General features: G+C 44.2%; 2 protein-coding genes across 3 annotated transcripts in view; both read left to right on the forward strand.

Annotated features, from left to right (window-relative positions):
* Positions 1–14251, forward strand: part of POLR2D (RNA polymerase II subunit D) — a 450734-nt gene that overhangs the window by 397899 nt on the left and 38584 nt on the right. The window lies entirely within an intron of this gene.
* The window catches only part of AMMECR1L (AMMECR1 like), a 21061-nt gene continuing 20907 nt past the window's right edge, over positions 14098–14251 (forward strand). For both annotated transcript variants that reach the window (XM_077766741.1, XM_077766743.1), the window contains exon 1: positions 14098–14184. The gene's annotated coding sequence lies outside the window, so the exon portion shown is untranslated. The remainder of the gene's footprint in view (positions 14185–14251) is intronic.

A 14251-nucleotide genomic window follows, 5' to 3' on the forward strand; every position in this document is an offset into this window, starting at 1 on the left:
TCCAGGCACACCTCCCTCCCAGCACTTCGTTGTGTTCATCCATCCAGAAGCTCTCTGAACGTGCCGCTTAGAGATTTTTATAGGGCTCTCACCATATAGGCATGATTGATTCTATCATTGGCCATCGGTGGTCAAATTCAATCTCCACCCCCTCTCCCCCCCACACAGGTCAGGAGCTCTAAGTTCCAAGCATCTAATCATATGGCTGTTTCTCCTGGCAACCAGTCGCATCCTGAAGCCATCTAGGGGCCCACCAAGAGCCACTTCATTAGCATAAACTCAAATATGTGGTTGAAAGAGGTTTATTATGAACAAAAGTGCACTTATAACTCTTACCTCCTAGGAAATCCTAAGGGCTTTCAGGAGCTCTGTGCCAGAACCAGGATAAAGACAAAATATCTATTTATTATACCAAGTGGTAGTTAAGAATTGCTAGTGTGTTTTATCTGTTTTTTAAGTTTGTTTGTTTGTTTGTTTATTTAGAAATACGAAGAGAGAGAGCACACACAAGTTTGAGCAAGGGAGGGGCAGAGAGAGAGGGGGAGAGAGAGAGAGAATCCTAAATAGGCTCCAGGATGTCGACACAGGGCTCAATCCCACAAACCGTGAGGTCATGACCTGAGCCAAAACCAAGAGTCGGACACTCAACCGATTGAGCCCCCCAGGCGTTTTCAATTTTGATTTTCTACAGGGAAGGTTGTCATGTTTCAGGAGAGTTGTCCATTCCTCACTCAGTCCATGAGCTGTGCCCGTAGGCAAGTGTCAGGGAGTCTCCTTGGGGCCCCACTATGCGTGTTCACTGGGAAGTCACAAGCGCCGTAAGGCCAGACCTGGCCGCACCGTTAAGTGCTCACATACAGTAGAATGTTGTTCAGCCTGAAGACAGAAGGAAACTGACACGGTACAGTATGGATCACCCTAAGAGAATTAGCCAGTCACAGAAAGATAAATATTGTATGATCCCATTTATACAGCATACTTGAAGCAGTCAAATTCAGAGAGACAGAAAATAGAATGGTGGTAGCCTAGTGCTCAGGCAGGAGACCGTGGGGAGTCGTTCATGTTCAAAGGGTACCAAGTTTCAATTTTGCAAAATGAAAGAGTTCTCATATGTGGCACAACATTACGAATGTATTTAATGCCATTGAACTGTACACTTAAAAATGGTGAAAACAGCCCATTTTACGTTATCTGTTTTTACCGCAACTTTTATTTCTTAATTTACTTTGTTAAGATTTTGTTTTAAGTTTTACTCATTTTTTTAAAATTGTTTTTTAATGTTTATTTATTTTTGAGAAAAAGAGACAGAGTGTGAGCAGGGAAGTGGCAGAGAGAGAGAGGGAGGCACAGAATCTGAAGCAGGCTCCAGGCTCTGAGCTGTCAGCACAGAGCCTGATGCGGGGCTTGAACTTGGGACCAGTGAGATCATGACCTGAGCCAAAGTCGGATGCTTAACCGACTGAGCCACCCAGGCACCCCAAAGTTTTAATTCATTTTGAGAGAGCATGCAAGCACTCTTGCAAATGAGCAGAGAGAGAGGGAGAGAATCCCAAGCAGGCTCCTCCATGTCAGCACAGAACCCGATGCAGGGCTCAAACTCACAAACTGTGAGATCGTGACCTGGGCCGAAGCCAAGAGTCAGACGCTCAACCAACTGATACAGCCTGGCGCCCCAACAATTTTTTAAAACAAAATTGTGAAGACTGGCCTGGCACTCATGAACAAAACTTGAAGCAATGTATGATAATAGGTAATTAAGTACTAAACCATGAAGTGCTATTGGAGCGTAGAGAATAGAGATACAAGATTGGTTTGATTATTGGAATAGGTTTGAAGTAGAGGTAAAAATTGAATTCAACCTTGAAAGAAGATGGCAGTGATAATACTGAAACCAGTATACTGTCATTAAAGAGAAATTAAAGTAAAAAAATAAAGTACCATTTTTACAACCTAAGAAAAAGCCTTTTCACGGGGTGAATTAATGAATTGATGAATTGATAAACAAGTAGGCACTGAGGCCTATCTTCAGCCCCCCATTGTTTCCGTTCATTCAGGCTGCGGAAACAGAACCCCACAGACAGGGTCTTCAACACAGATACTGATTTTTCACAGCTCCGGAGGCTAGAAGTCCATGATTAAGGCACCAACAGATCTGACGTCTGGTAAGGGTTTGTTCCTGGTCAATAAACACCTGTCTTCTGGCTGTGTCCTCACAGGGTAGAAGGGGTGAGGGAACCCTGTGGGGTCCCTTTATTAAGGGCACTAATCCCATTGGTGGGGGCTCCACCCCCCACAAAGGCCCCACCCCCCCAATACCATCACACATACGAATTCTGGTCTCAACATCTGAATGGGGGGGGCACAAACATTCGATCTATGGCACCTCTATGGCAATAAAAGAATTCATGGAGTCTTTTTTAAAACACTTCCTTTACAATTATTCAAAAGGTGTTTAGTTAGGATATCTTGGAGCATTTCCTTCTTTGTGCCAAGGTTCCTGAAATATCTCACAAAAAGCGTCACTTCAAAATGAGAATTTTGGGGGGCGCCTGGGTGGCTTAGTCGGTTAAGCGTCTGACTTTCGCTTGGGTCATGATCTCGCGGTTCATGGGTTCGAGCCCCGCGTCGGGCTCTGTGCTGACTGCCAGCTCAGAGCCTGGAGCCTGTTTCAGAGTCTGTGACTCCCTCTCTCTCTGACCCTCCCCTGCTCACGCTGTCTCTCTCTCTCTCTCCTAGAAATAAATAAAACATTAAAAAAAGAGAGAATTTGGCAGAAACTTCCTGCCCAAGACTTTGAAGTCGATGGGACTTAATTACAAAGTTGGCTAATATAGCTCCTTATAATACAGTAGTTTGAATGTAAGGCCAGTACTAAGTTTCACCTGGAGAAAAGGGGTTGACTTTCAGCCCAGGTGAATGGTAGGTTCCTTATGTTTTATTCCAGCCCCATCTCCTCAATGTCTCACTCTTCTTGTTAGGAGCCTGGACCAGATCAGGTAACCTGTCATATGAGGGCACAACGGCCAACCCCTTAGATGGACAGGAACAACAGACAGGCCCCTGGAGCCTCCTGCCTCTTTGGTACCTGCAGATGGAAACACTGAGCCAATAAAGAAGGACCAGTTCCCTTGAAGCTGCTAAAACAATATTCACTTCGCTTCATCTGTGAGCTCTGTTTAGAATGTGAGAAACTATAACCTCTCTTAGGCTGGGGCACCCCCACCACACACACTCACACACACACTTCTTTCCCTCACTGGTTTCTAGGGAAGGGAGGAAACATTACACATTGCTGTGTGTTACCTGTACTTTGTGAGCTTTCTCTTAAAATATTTTTTTAATGTTTTTTTTTACTTTTGAACAGAGACAGAGGGCAAGAAGGGGAGGGGCAGAGAGAGAGGGAGACACAGAATCCGAAGCAGGCTCCAGGCTCTGAGCTGTCAGCACAGAACCTGACTCAGAGCTCAAACCCACACACCACGAGGTCATGGCCTGAGCTGAAGCGGGGGGCTTAACCAACTGAGCCACACAGGAGCCCCATGAGCTTTCTCTTTAGAGGAAAAAGAAACTGATTCTGGCTCCACTACTGGAACTAAAAAGTTACTCCTTAATGAGACTGGCACAAAAGAGGGTCAGAAAAACAGGTAGCTGCTTGTACAAAATTCTTCTTATTGAGGGATAGTCCATTTTTGTTGAGATGGTCTACAGCCACACCACCCTGAACGTGCCCCATCTTGTCTGATCTTGGAAGCTAAGCAGGGTTGGGCCTGATTAGTACTTGGATGGGAGACCATTTTTGTTCAGATGGAAGATGGGTTTCAGGTAACAGGAGTTTTTCTCTAATCTACTCCCCCTTCCTTTAGACGTGGGGAGCTCAGCAATGCCCTCATTCAGAGTAGAGGCGTCTTGTTGTCTGCTGTTACTTGAATTGTTCCAGGGACAATAGTTTGTTCTTTTAATGGAAGATACAATTTATCACACGGGTCTAGGGTAGTTTTACCTGCAGGCATGGACTCTTTCAGAAGCTCAAATAGTATAATCAGCGTGGTTCCTTTCCAGCTGCTCCAAGTCATGTGCTACATGGTAGCAAGACACCAGTGAGCAGCCCTGCAGAAAGGCTCACTGTGGCTCCTGCCCAGCCCCTCTTTGGCCTGAATTGGGTCACATGGTCATGCTTGAGCCACTCACCGGGACGAGGAGGATGAGTCGCCAGGCCTGAGTAGAGAGAGGGTGAGTGAGGCTGAGCTGCCCTAAGCCAGGCAGGGGAGGGCCCGAGGTGTGCTCCCGGGGGGCCTCACATAGCGCCCTGCTCCTTGAGCTCTATCCAGGTGGGTGTGTTTATCGATGGTTTGGTCATTTTTACTTCTGAGTCGTACTTCATGGCATGGACCTATCACGATTTATTTCTCCCACTGAAGGACATCTGGGCTGTTTACAGTTTTAGGCTAGTATGAAGACAGCGGCTGTGGGCACTCGTGTCAGAGTTTTTGTGAAGACACAAATTTTTGTTTCTCTAGGAGAAATGTCCAGTGGTGTGTTGTCAGGACATAGGGTCAGGAAATTGCCAAACTATTTCCAAAGTGGTTGTGCCAGATTCCATTCCTGTCAGCAATGGATAAGCCATCCCGTTTTCTCCGTATCCTTGCCAGCACTGTGTATTACCATGACTTTTTATTTCGGTTGTCCTGGTAGATGGGTAAGAGCCTCTTGGCGCAGTCTTCATGCTTAACCTGATGGTGAGTGACATCAAACATCTTTTCATGTGCTTGCTTTCCTTCCATCTATCTTTTTCAGTTAAATGTTTATTCAGGCATTCACCCATTTTCTTTTTTTTTGTCAATTAAAAAATTTTGTTTAATCTCTATTTATTTTTTGAGAGAGAGAGACAGACAGACAGAGCACAAATGGTGGAGGGGCAGAGAGAGAGGGAGACACAGGATCAGAATCAGGCTCCAAGCTCTGCTGTCAACACAGAGCTCAATGTGAGGCTTGAACTCATGAACCAGGAGATCATGACCTGAGCTGAAGTCAGATGCTTAACTGACTGAACCACCCAGGCGGCCCTGCCCATTTTCTAATTGGATTGTTTGTTTCTTACCATTAAGTTTGAGAGTTCCTTATATTTCTAGAAATGAGTTCTTTATCAGATATTTGGTCTGCAAGTATTTTCTCCCAGTCTGTAGCTTGTACCCTCTTAAGGGGGCTTTGCACAGAGACAAAGCTTTTATGAAATCCAATTGATTGATTTTTTTTCTTTTATGGATAATGTTTTGGGTGTCATATCCACAAACTTCACCAAGCCCCACGTCCTGAGTTTTTTCTGCTGTTTTCTTCTAAACATTTAATAGTTTTACACTTTACTTTATTTTATTTTATTTTTTTAATGTTTTATTTATTTCTAGGAGAGAGAGAGAGAGAGAGCGTGAGCAGGGGAGGGTCAGAGAGAGAGGGAGACACAGACTGAAACAGGCTCCAGGCTCTGAGCTGGCAGCCAGCACAGAGCCCGACGCGGGGCTCGAACCCACGAACCGCGAGATCATGACCTAAGCGAAAGTCGGACGCTTAACCGACTAAGCCACCCAGCTGCCCCTACACTTTACTTTAAAAGCCATGATCTTGGGGGCGCCTGGGTGGCTCAGTTGGTTAAGCGTCCGACTTTGGCTCAGGTCATGATCTCACAGTTCGTGGGTTCGAGCCCTGCATCGGGCTCTGTGCTGACAGCTCGGAACCTGGAGACTGCTTGGGATTCTGTGTCTCCCTCTCTCTCTGCTCTTCCCCCACTCACACTCTGTCTCTCTCTCTCCTTCAAAAATAAATAAACACTAAAAAAATTTAAAAAAAACAAAAAAAGCCATGATCTTGGGTGCCTGGGTGGCTCAGTGAATTAAGCGCCTGACTTTTGATTTTGTCTCAGGTCATGATCTCACAGTTCATGAGATTGAGCCCTGCATCAAGCTCTGGGCTGACAGTGTGGAGCCTGCTTGGGATTCTCTCCCTCTCTCTCTCTGCTGCTCCTCAAGAGCACACATGTGTGCACTCGTTCTCTCTCTCTCTCTCTCTCAAAATAAATAAACATTAAACAAAATAAAATAAAATATAAAATAAAATTTATGATCCATTTTGGGGTGCCTGGGTGGCTTGGTCCGTTGAGTGTGCTACTCTTAATTTCAGCTCAGATCATGATCCCAAGGTCCTCCACACTAAGTGTGGAACCTGCTTAAGATTCTCTCTCTCCCTCTGCCCCTCTCCCCTGCTCACTCGCTCGAAAATACAATACAATACAATACAATACAATACAATACAATACAATACAATACAATACAATCTATGATCCATTTTGAGTCAATTTTTGTAAAAGGTGTGGGGTTAAGCCAGGGTTTTGGGGTTTGGCCCATGGACGTCTAATTACTCCAATAGTGCTTATTGAAAAGACTCTCTTTTCATCCACTGAACTGCTTTAAAAAAATTTTTTTAATGTATTATTTATTTCTGAGAGAGAGAGAGAGAGAGAGAGACAGCGTGAGGAGGGGAGGGTCAGAGAGAGAGGGAGCTACAGAATCTGAAACAGGTTCCAGGCTCTGAGCTGTCAGCACAGAGCCCAATGTGGGGCTCGAACCCACAAACCATGAGTTCATGACCAGAGCTGAAGTCAGACACTTAACCCACTGAGCCACCCAGGCACCACTGAACTGCTTTTTTATCTTTGTCAGAAGCCAGTTGGTTAAATTTGTGTTGATTAGCACTTGGTTCTCTATTCTGCGATCTATGTGCTTGTCCCTCAGCCAATACTGCAGTCTTGATTACTGTAGTTATATAAGGAAGCCATAATATCAGGTAGAGTGGGTCTTCCTACTTTTATTTCAAAATTCTTTGAGATATTCTAGTTATTTTTTTTCTGTATGAATTTCAGAATGAGCTTTTCTATGTCTATCAAAATCCTTGGTAGAATTTTGATTTGAATTGCATTAGATGTGTAGATAGATAGATCAATTTGGGGAGAACCAATATCTTTATTACATTCAGTCTTCCAATCCATGAACACAATATATCCCTTCATTTTTTAAATATCTTTTTGTATTTCTTTCCTCAGTAGTTTTCAATATACAAGCCCTCATATATTTTGTTGGATTTACACCTAAGTGTTTGGGTATTTTTGAGCAATTGCAACTGACATATATCTTTAAATTGAGCCTTCATGTGTTTATTGCTAGACTATACCCATACGATAGATTTTTGTGTTGATCTTATGTCCCATGGCTTTGCTAAGCTGACTTTTTAGTTCTAGGAGTTTTTTTTTGTAATTTCCTTGGGATGTTCTATATAGACAACCATGTCATCTGCAAATGGGAACAGTTTTATTACTTTCCAATCTGTACTCCTTTTATTTTTTTTTCTTGCTGTATTGCATTGGCTAGAACTTCTAGCACCATGTTCACTACATACTTCACTTTTATTTATTTATTAATGTTTATTTTTGAGGGGGGAAGAGAGATCTTGAGTGGGGAAGGGGCAGAGAAAGAGGGGGACAGAGGATCTGAAGTGGGCTCTGCACTGACAGCAACGAGCCTGATCCAAGGCTCAAACTCATGAACCATGAGATCATGACCTGAGCCGAAGTTGGACCCTCAACCAACTGAGTCACTCAGGTGCCCCCATACTTCACTTTTAAAAAAGAGAATTTTAAAAATACTTTAAAAGTTTCCCAAGTAACAATATATTTTTTCTCCTAAACCATCTTTAGGATGTTTCTTTTAGCATGTTTTTCTAAAAAAAATATCTGTAAACACTATTGAGCATGTACTCTGTACATACCTCTATGCTGAGATCGAAGGAGATGGAGGTGAAGATCCCATTCTGTTTTGTAACAGCTCTCATTCCAAGTGGGGAAACAGACAAGGAAATAAAGAATAACCTTTCTGGGAGAGATCAGCATCCCAAGAGGGTGAATGCAGGCTCTGGGTACAGGCACAATGGCTGCTCAAAGGAGCCATGTTTCTTTCCATCACCTCCTTGATGATCTAGGCAAAGGGTGATAGGTATGGAAAACCTGTGAAGTGGCCCCAAGCACTCCCAACATCTAAGCTGGGAGCAACTCTTCCTCACAAGCACAATGGAGTATGTGTTCCTGGAGATCCAAACACCTCATATGTTTGGGGTTCAAGTGGTATAATTAAAGAAAGTGAAAAGAGGGAAAGTCAGTTCTGATAGGGAATTTTAAAAATTCATTTATTTGAGAGAGAGAGAGAGAGAGAAAGAGTGTGCATGTTGGGAGGGAGAGAGAATCTCAAGCAGGTTCCACACTCAAGGCAGAGCCTGACATGGGGCTCGATCCCATGACCATGGGATCATGACTTGAGCCAAAATTAAGGTTCAGATGCTCAACCAACTGAGCCACCCAAGTGCCCCAGATTCCTGATGCTTTCAAGCATAACCCAGCCTCTTTTACTTTGCATTGGTATCATCCTCAGTAGTTCAATGTGTTCTATTGCTTTGTAGCAGTCCAGTGATTTCCATTCCATATGGTTACTTTTTGTTGGCCCTGAGCAAGCCCCAAGCAAACTGTAATCTTCTTCAGCAGGAGTCAGTATCTGTGTTTGGAGGTTCTCACCAGCTCCTTCTTTTTGGTTCCTCATAGCTTGCCTTTTCTTTTTTAATTCTTAAGTTTTTTTTTCTTTTTTCATCTTATTATTTTTTCCTTTCCTTCTGTGGTTAGGTTGCTTAGTTAGTCTTAATGTTCCCCCACCTCTGCACAAAAAGGTCTCCTAATAGAACATTGAGGGAGAAAATGATGGTAGTCTTCAATTGCTCCCATGTCTCTATATCTGAGAGACTTAAAGTCATATTAAGAAAGTCTTTGTAACATTTGTAAGGTATTGACTCTTAGAATGGGTCCCACTGACCTCAGATAGGGCTAAAAAGAGAAAATGTATCTGACCTCAGGCTCTTTCCTTCCCAATTGCTGCAGCTTTAGCAGCTAGAAGTTTAGGAGCCCTAAGATGCTAGACAATTTCAAGTAGGGTGACAGCTGTCAGCATTCTTGGAAGAAGGTCCAGAATTCCTAAGGTTTCAATTAGGACCAAAAAGTTGCAACTGGCCTATTTCTGGTGGGGGTGGGGGGGTAAAAAAGACAATCTTCTTATTTTGGTGAAACCTTGACGTGACAGCTGTGATGGTAGGTACCTATTCTTGCTTCAGGACTAGCCAACACTTCTCAGTTCCACTCTGTGCTGGGTCTGGGTGGCAGCAAACCACATTTCCCAGAAAGCCTTGCCACCTGATTTCCTTTTAGGTTCTGCCGATGGGGGGCACTGGTGGAAAACTGGAAAGTGGGAGGAGACAAGAAGGGCATCTCATCCCGTTTTCAGCTACTGTGGGACTCCTCCAGTAACTGCAGGAAGTTCCAGCTCCCCACCACTCTGGTTCTCAGAGCACCGGCTCAAGGGCACCCCTCAGAAACCTGAGGACCAGCTACACAGTACTCTCATCTAGGTCCCAGCACCAGAGGTACAATGGTTTCTCAATCGAACCAGCCTATCCTTCCAGTTCCTACATTCTGGTAATGCTAAATCCTCCCTTGTGTTCTCTCACCCCTAGAGATGGCAGCTGCTTCTCACAGTTGCTAATTTTCAGGTTACCTCAACATCAACCTCATTCTTTTAGACTTCTAGCATCTATATACCCAATCTCTTGTATTAAGTCCCTTTTGTTTGAAATGCCTAGTGTGGTTTCTACTTCCTGGACCTTAGTCGATACAGTACTTGGTGCCAGGATTAGGAGTTATTTCCCACCTCCTGGAACACAGGAGACTTTCTAATGCATTGAAAGTACTTGCCATCTCCTCATCACATCCATTCAGCAAAATGTCACCAATGTAATGGATCAGTGTGATGTTCTGTGGAACGTCAAGAAGATTAAATTCTCTTCAGGCAAGATTATGGCAGAGAGAAGGATAGGTAACATAACCCTGAGGCTAGACAAGTGAGGATGCATTGCTATCTCTCAAATATCTCTTTCCTAACTGGATCCTGATGGATAAAATAGCCATTTATAACCACTGCAATTTGAGGATGAACCACATGGAGGTTGCAGAAAACATGAGATCTTGTTGAAAGTCTTAAATCTCTAGACTCAGAGAAGGGAACAAGATTTTTAAAAAATAAAGCTGGATAGACAAATTGTAGCATATTCATTCAATATATATTGAATGGCACAACAGTCTATGCAGCACATTCTGTAATGAACCATACTTGCACTTAACTAGAGAGTTGAATTTCTGTGACATAACACTGAACAAAAAAGCCCAGGCAAAAAAGAATACATACTGTATGGGTCCATTTCTATGATATTCAAGAACAAACAAAACTATTTCTAGTAATAGAAGTCAAAGTAATGGTTATCTTCTGAAGGGGGATTAGTGAAGGCACAAGGGAGCCTTCTGGGCTGCTGGAAATTTCTACATCTTAATTTGGACAATGGTTACCCGGATGTATACTAATGTAAGAATCAGTTAACTTGTACACTTAAGGTTTATGCATTCTATACGTGCATGCTATATCTCAGTAAAAAAGTAATATAAAAGTTTCAGTACAGATTAGACATTAAGAGTATTTATAGATTAAATGGATGTGTGACTTGAGCTTTCCAACTTAGTTTCATTTAATTCACCAGTAACAACTATTGGAATTTTAGAGACTTTTTGATGTTAAATTGTGTATCCAAGTGACATACAGTGTAAAAATACAACTTCTCAGAGTACTGTGGTTTAACTACCGCAAACAAAATACTGTGGGTCAATTTATTTAAACTATTTCATATTTCTGAAACATTCAACCCATGTAGGCATTTGTATATACAGGTAAAGATTTTATTTTAGTCAGATTAGTATGTATCATCGTTTTGAAGTGCCCAGCTGGACTCATCCTGTGGAGGATACACAAGAGACAGGCATTGTATTCTAAGGAGATTACAGTCTCTCTGTGCCTGCCTTTTCTGGAGGCCAGAGCACAGATTCAACTCTGTCTCCTACTAAGACCAGACCCATGTCAATCTGGAAAGTGGGCCAGATAAAATCTGTGCCACCCATCAATATCTCTTGTGAAAGCTTATTTCACTACTACTGGTTGACAAATGCCTTTAGTGCGCCTGTGGAGTACTCATCCACGGGGCAAAGCTGAAAGAATGTGTATGTCTGCTGTACAGGCCAATTTCATGTTTATCACTACACCCTAATACTAATAAGGTTCACAGTTATTGAGCATCTTTGACATGCTAATCCTACAATAGCTTCATGTGTAAACTTATTTAAATCTCACAATAACCCCAATAACCCTGAGTTACAGAATGCTGTAATCCCCATTTTACAGATGATAAAACCAAGTCATTGACATTAACTTGCTCTAGGTTCATAGGTATTCAGTGTCAGGGCTGGAATTTGAACACAGGCTGATTCCAGAGTGCACTCTCTTAATCATTACCATATACAATTTTTTAAATTGAGATATAATGGACATAGAACTGTGTAAATTTAAATTGTACAATCTGTTGATTTGATATGTTTATATATTGCAATAGGATTACCACTACAGAGATAGTGGACACCTCTATCATGTCACATAATTATTTCTTTTTTGTGGTAGGAACAATTAAGATCTAGTCATTACCATGTAATCTTACATTACCATGTAATCTTAACCATCCAAGGTAAGAAATGATGGAAAGCTGTGCACCTGGAAGCAGGTGATTTGAGCTATTTGAATAAGTGGTGCAGCTATATCACAGCCGACTGGGATGACATTTCAGGATCACGCAGAGGGCTTGAGCTACATACAGTTCCCGTTCCCAACTATATTACATTCCTGCTGCATGCCACCTTTCTTCTTCACTTATTCAGGTTATAAATAATTAGTGCATGTCTCATATGCACCAGTTTTTTGTATTTTGTGTAGGAAATGAGAAAAGAATGAAGACACAGCCCCTTCCATACTTCTGGCATATATTGCCCTCAGCTTCCTCCTCCTCTGCATAATTTCATTCTGCTTCTCTTTGCATCCGTTCAAACTGTTGCTTCCTGATGGGCAGTGACCCCAAAGTGACTTTTTAAGAGTCCTGACCTTTTGCCTTTTGGCATCAGTAAATAATGGCCACAGCATCTGGGTCCTAGCTCTCAGAAAAATGCCTTTTTTGACAGCTCAATGCAAGGTTTGTTTTTGTTTTAATTTGGGAGTGTTTCAAGTCTGACTTAGTTCCATCATTTACCTTCTGACAGCTTGATAACGAGGGAGCAATAACTCCCTTATCTGTGGGCTGTTTAATGACGATACAGTACCGCCCTGGGAGCAATAGACTAAGGTCCTTTCCAGATGCCATATTTTAAGACTTTCAGCTGGAAAAACCTTCACTATGTGAAATTTATTCGGATCGTTTTAAGTCAGGATTTCGTCTTCTTATTTAGAAACAACGGCCAAAAAAATTGACTGCTGGCTTGCTGCCTCCTATATTTCTGGCTGTGGGCCATAATGGTCATCTAATCTGTAGTTTTTCAGGCAGACAGAGGTTAGAAACAGGCAAAAGTGGCCTCAACAGCAGATAAGTGTGTCAAGACTGTAACAGGAATTGTGAAGACTGCCATAGAAACTGCTTTTTGAAAAAAGTCACCTCCTGTTCTACAAAGCGTAGCTGTCTGTTCCTTTCACTGTTGTCCTTCGCCACGTTCTCTTCGAGAGTGAGGTCCAAGAGACACCAAATACTCGGTTTCCTCAGTTTGTGTTGCCCACAGGTAATTATGCTAAAAGTCTGTAGTAGTAGATCTTATTATGCTTGAGTACATTATGCATTCTAGAGCAGAAGGTTTTTGCTGGAAAGCTTCACTGTCAGATATGATTTGCATTTTTTACTAGATGCTTTCTTTGCTCCTTGAGGACAAACATGTTAAGGATTCCTTTGTGCATAAACAGAACAGCAAAACACCAGTCTATCTGTGGGCTTGAGTCTGTGTTCTTAACAAGACTGGCATTGCTTCAAAAGAGGGCATGTCTTTGCTGCAGGACCTATATCCAGGCTGTGCTTTGAACGGTGAGGGTGAGGGAGCAGGGCAGAAACGAGACTTCGTGCAACTCCGTCTTAATTAAAAACAAAAACGCCAAGTCCTCAAATAGCAAATACTGGAAGCTAAAATTATTTACTCCTAATATTTTCTAAAAGCGTTTTCTATTGGTCTTCTTGAGCCCCTCGCCCTGCTAAGTGCTGAGGAGTGTGCTTAGTGGGCCTACTGAATAATCCCGTCCTGTGAGCAATTGCACTTAAGTCCTCTACAGCCTGGGAATTCAGAGGTTCAAGACAGAGAGATGGACTTCGGATACCAAGCGCTGGATGTTGTTTGCCCTTCTCCGTCCATGAGGAGGCTGGCACCGAACCTGGAACACCTCCCGCGGGCCCAGCCGTGGCCAGTGGCCAGTGGGTAGTCTTGATTTACAGCGCTCTGAGCTGCCCCTTCTTCGCTGCTTATGAAGGCTGCGGCCGGGTCGGCTTGGGCAGAAAGGCTGCGGGCTGCTGACTCCCTAGGCGAGGGCCGGGCACCCCAGGAGGGCCTCTGCGCGGACAATGCTGCCCGCCCGGGCCCGCACGAAATCTCCCGGCGCGCTCCGCGTCCGCTGTCGGAGGCCCGGGCGGCCCGGCGTGCACTGCGGGCCTCCGAGCGGGCGGAGCCTGACGCCGGGCTAAGAAGCCGGCCGGTGCCTCGGAGCGGCTCCGCGTCCCCCTTTTATTCCCAACTGCCTGGGACTCAGCCCCACGAATGGAAAGTAGCCCTCTAAATTCAACCCCGTTGAGTCGGCGCCAGCCAATAAAGTGCGCGGACTCGCACCACGTGACAGTAGCGGGGCGGTGCTCTGGCGGCTCCCTGATCTCTATGGTTTTCGCGGCTCGCTAGAGGGCGTGTGGTCCACTGGAGGACTCCCTACATTCTTCCTCCATTACCTCACTGCCTCCGGTGGCTGCTGGGATACTGGAGGACTCGGGTCCCGGCTCGATTCAGTCCTCCAGCTGCCCGGGGAATACCTTTAGCAGTTCTTCCCTGCCCCCACCGCCGCCCCGCCGCTTCCNGGCGCATGGCTCCATGAAGCAGGAGGAGAAGGTAGAGCGCGAGAGGTCCCGTCCACCCCGGCTGCGTCTGGGCCAGGAGAAAAGGTGGGAAACTCGGGCTGCGCCGCGCCCTCCTCCTCCTCCTTCCCCGCCCGGCCCGGCCTCCCTCGGG

This window comes from Crocuta crocuta, unplaced genomic scaffold (assembly GCF_008692635.1).
Source record: "Crocuta crocuta isolate KB4526 unplaced genomic scaffold, BGI_CrCroc_1.0 scaffold5, whole genome shotgun sequence".
Taxonomy (NCBI): domain Eukaryota; kingdom Metazoa; phylum Chordata; class Mammalia; order Carnivora; family Hyaenidae; genus Crocuta; species Crocuta crocuta.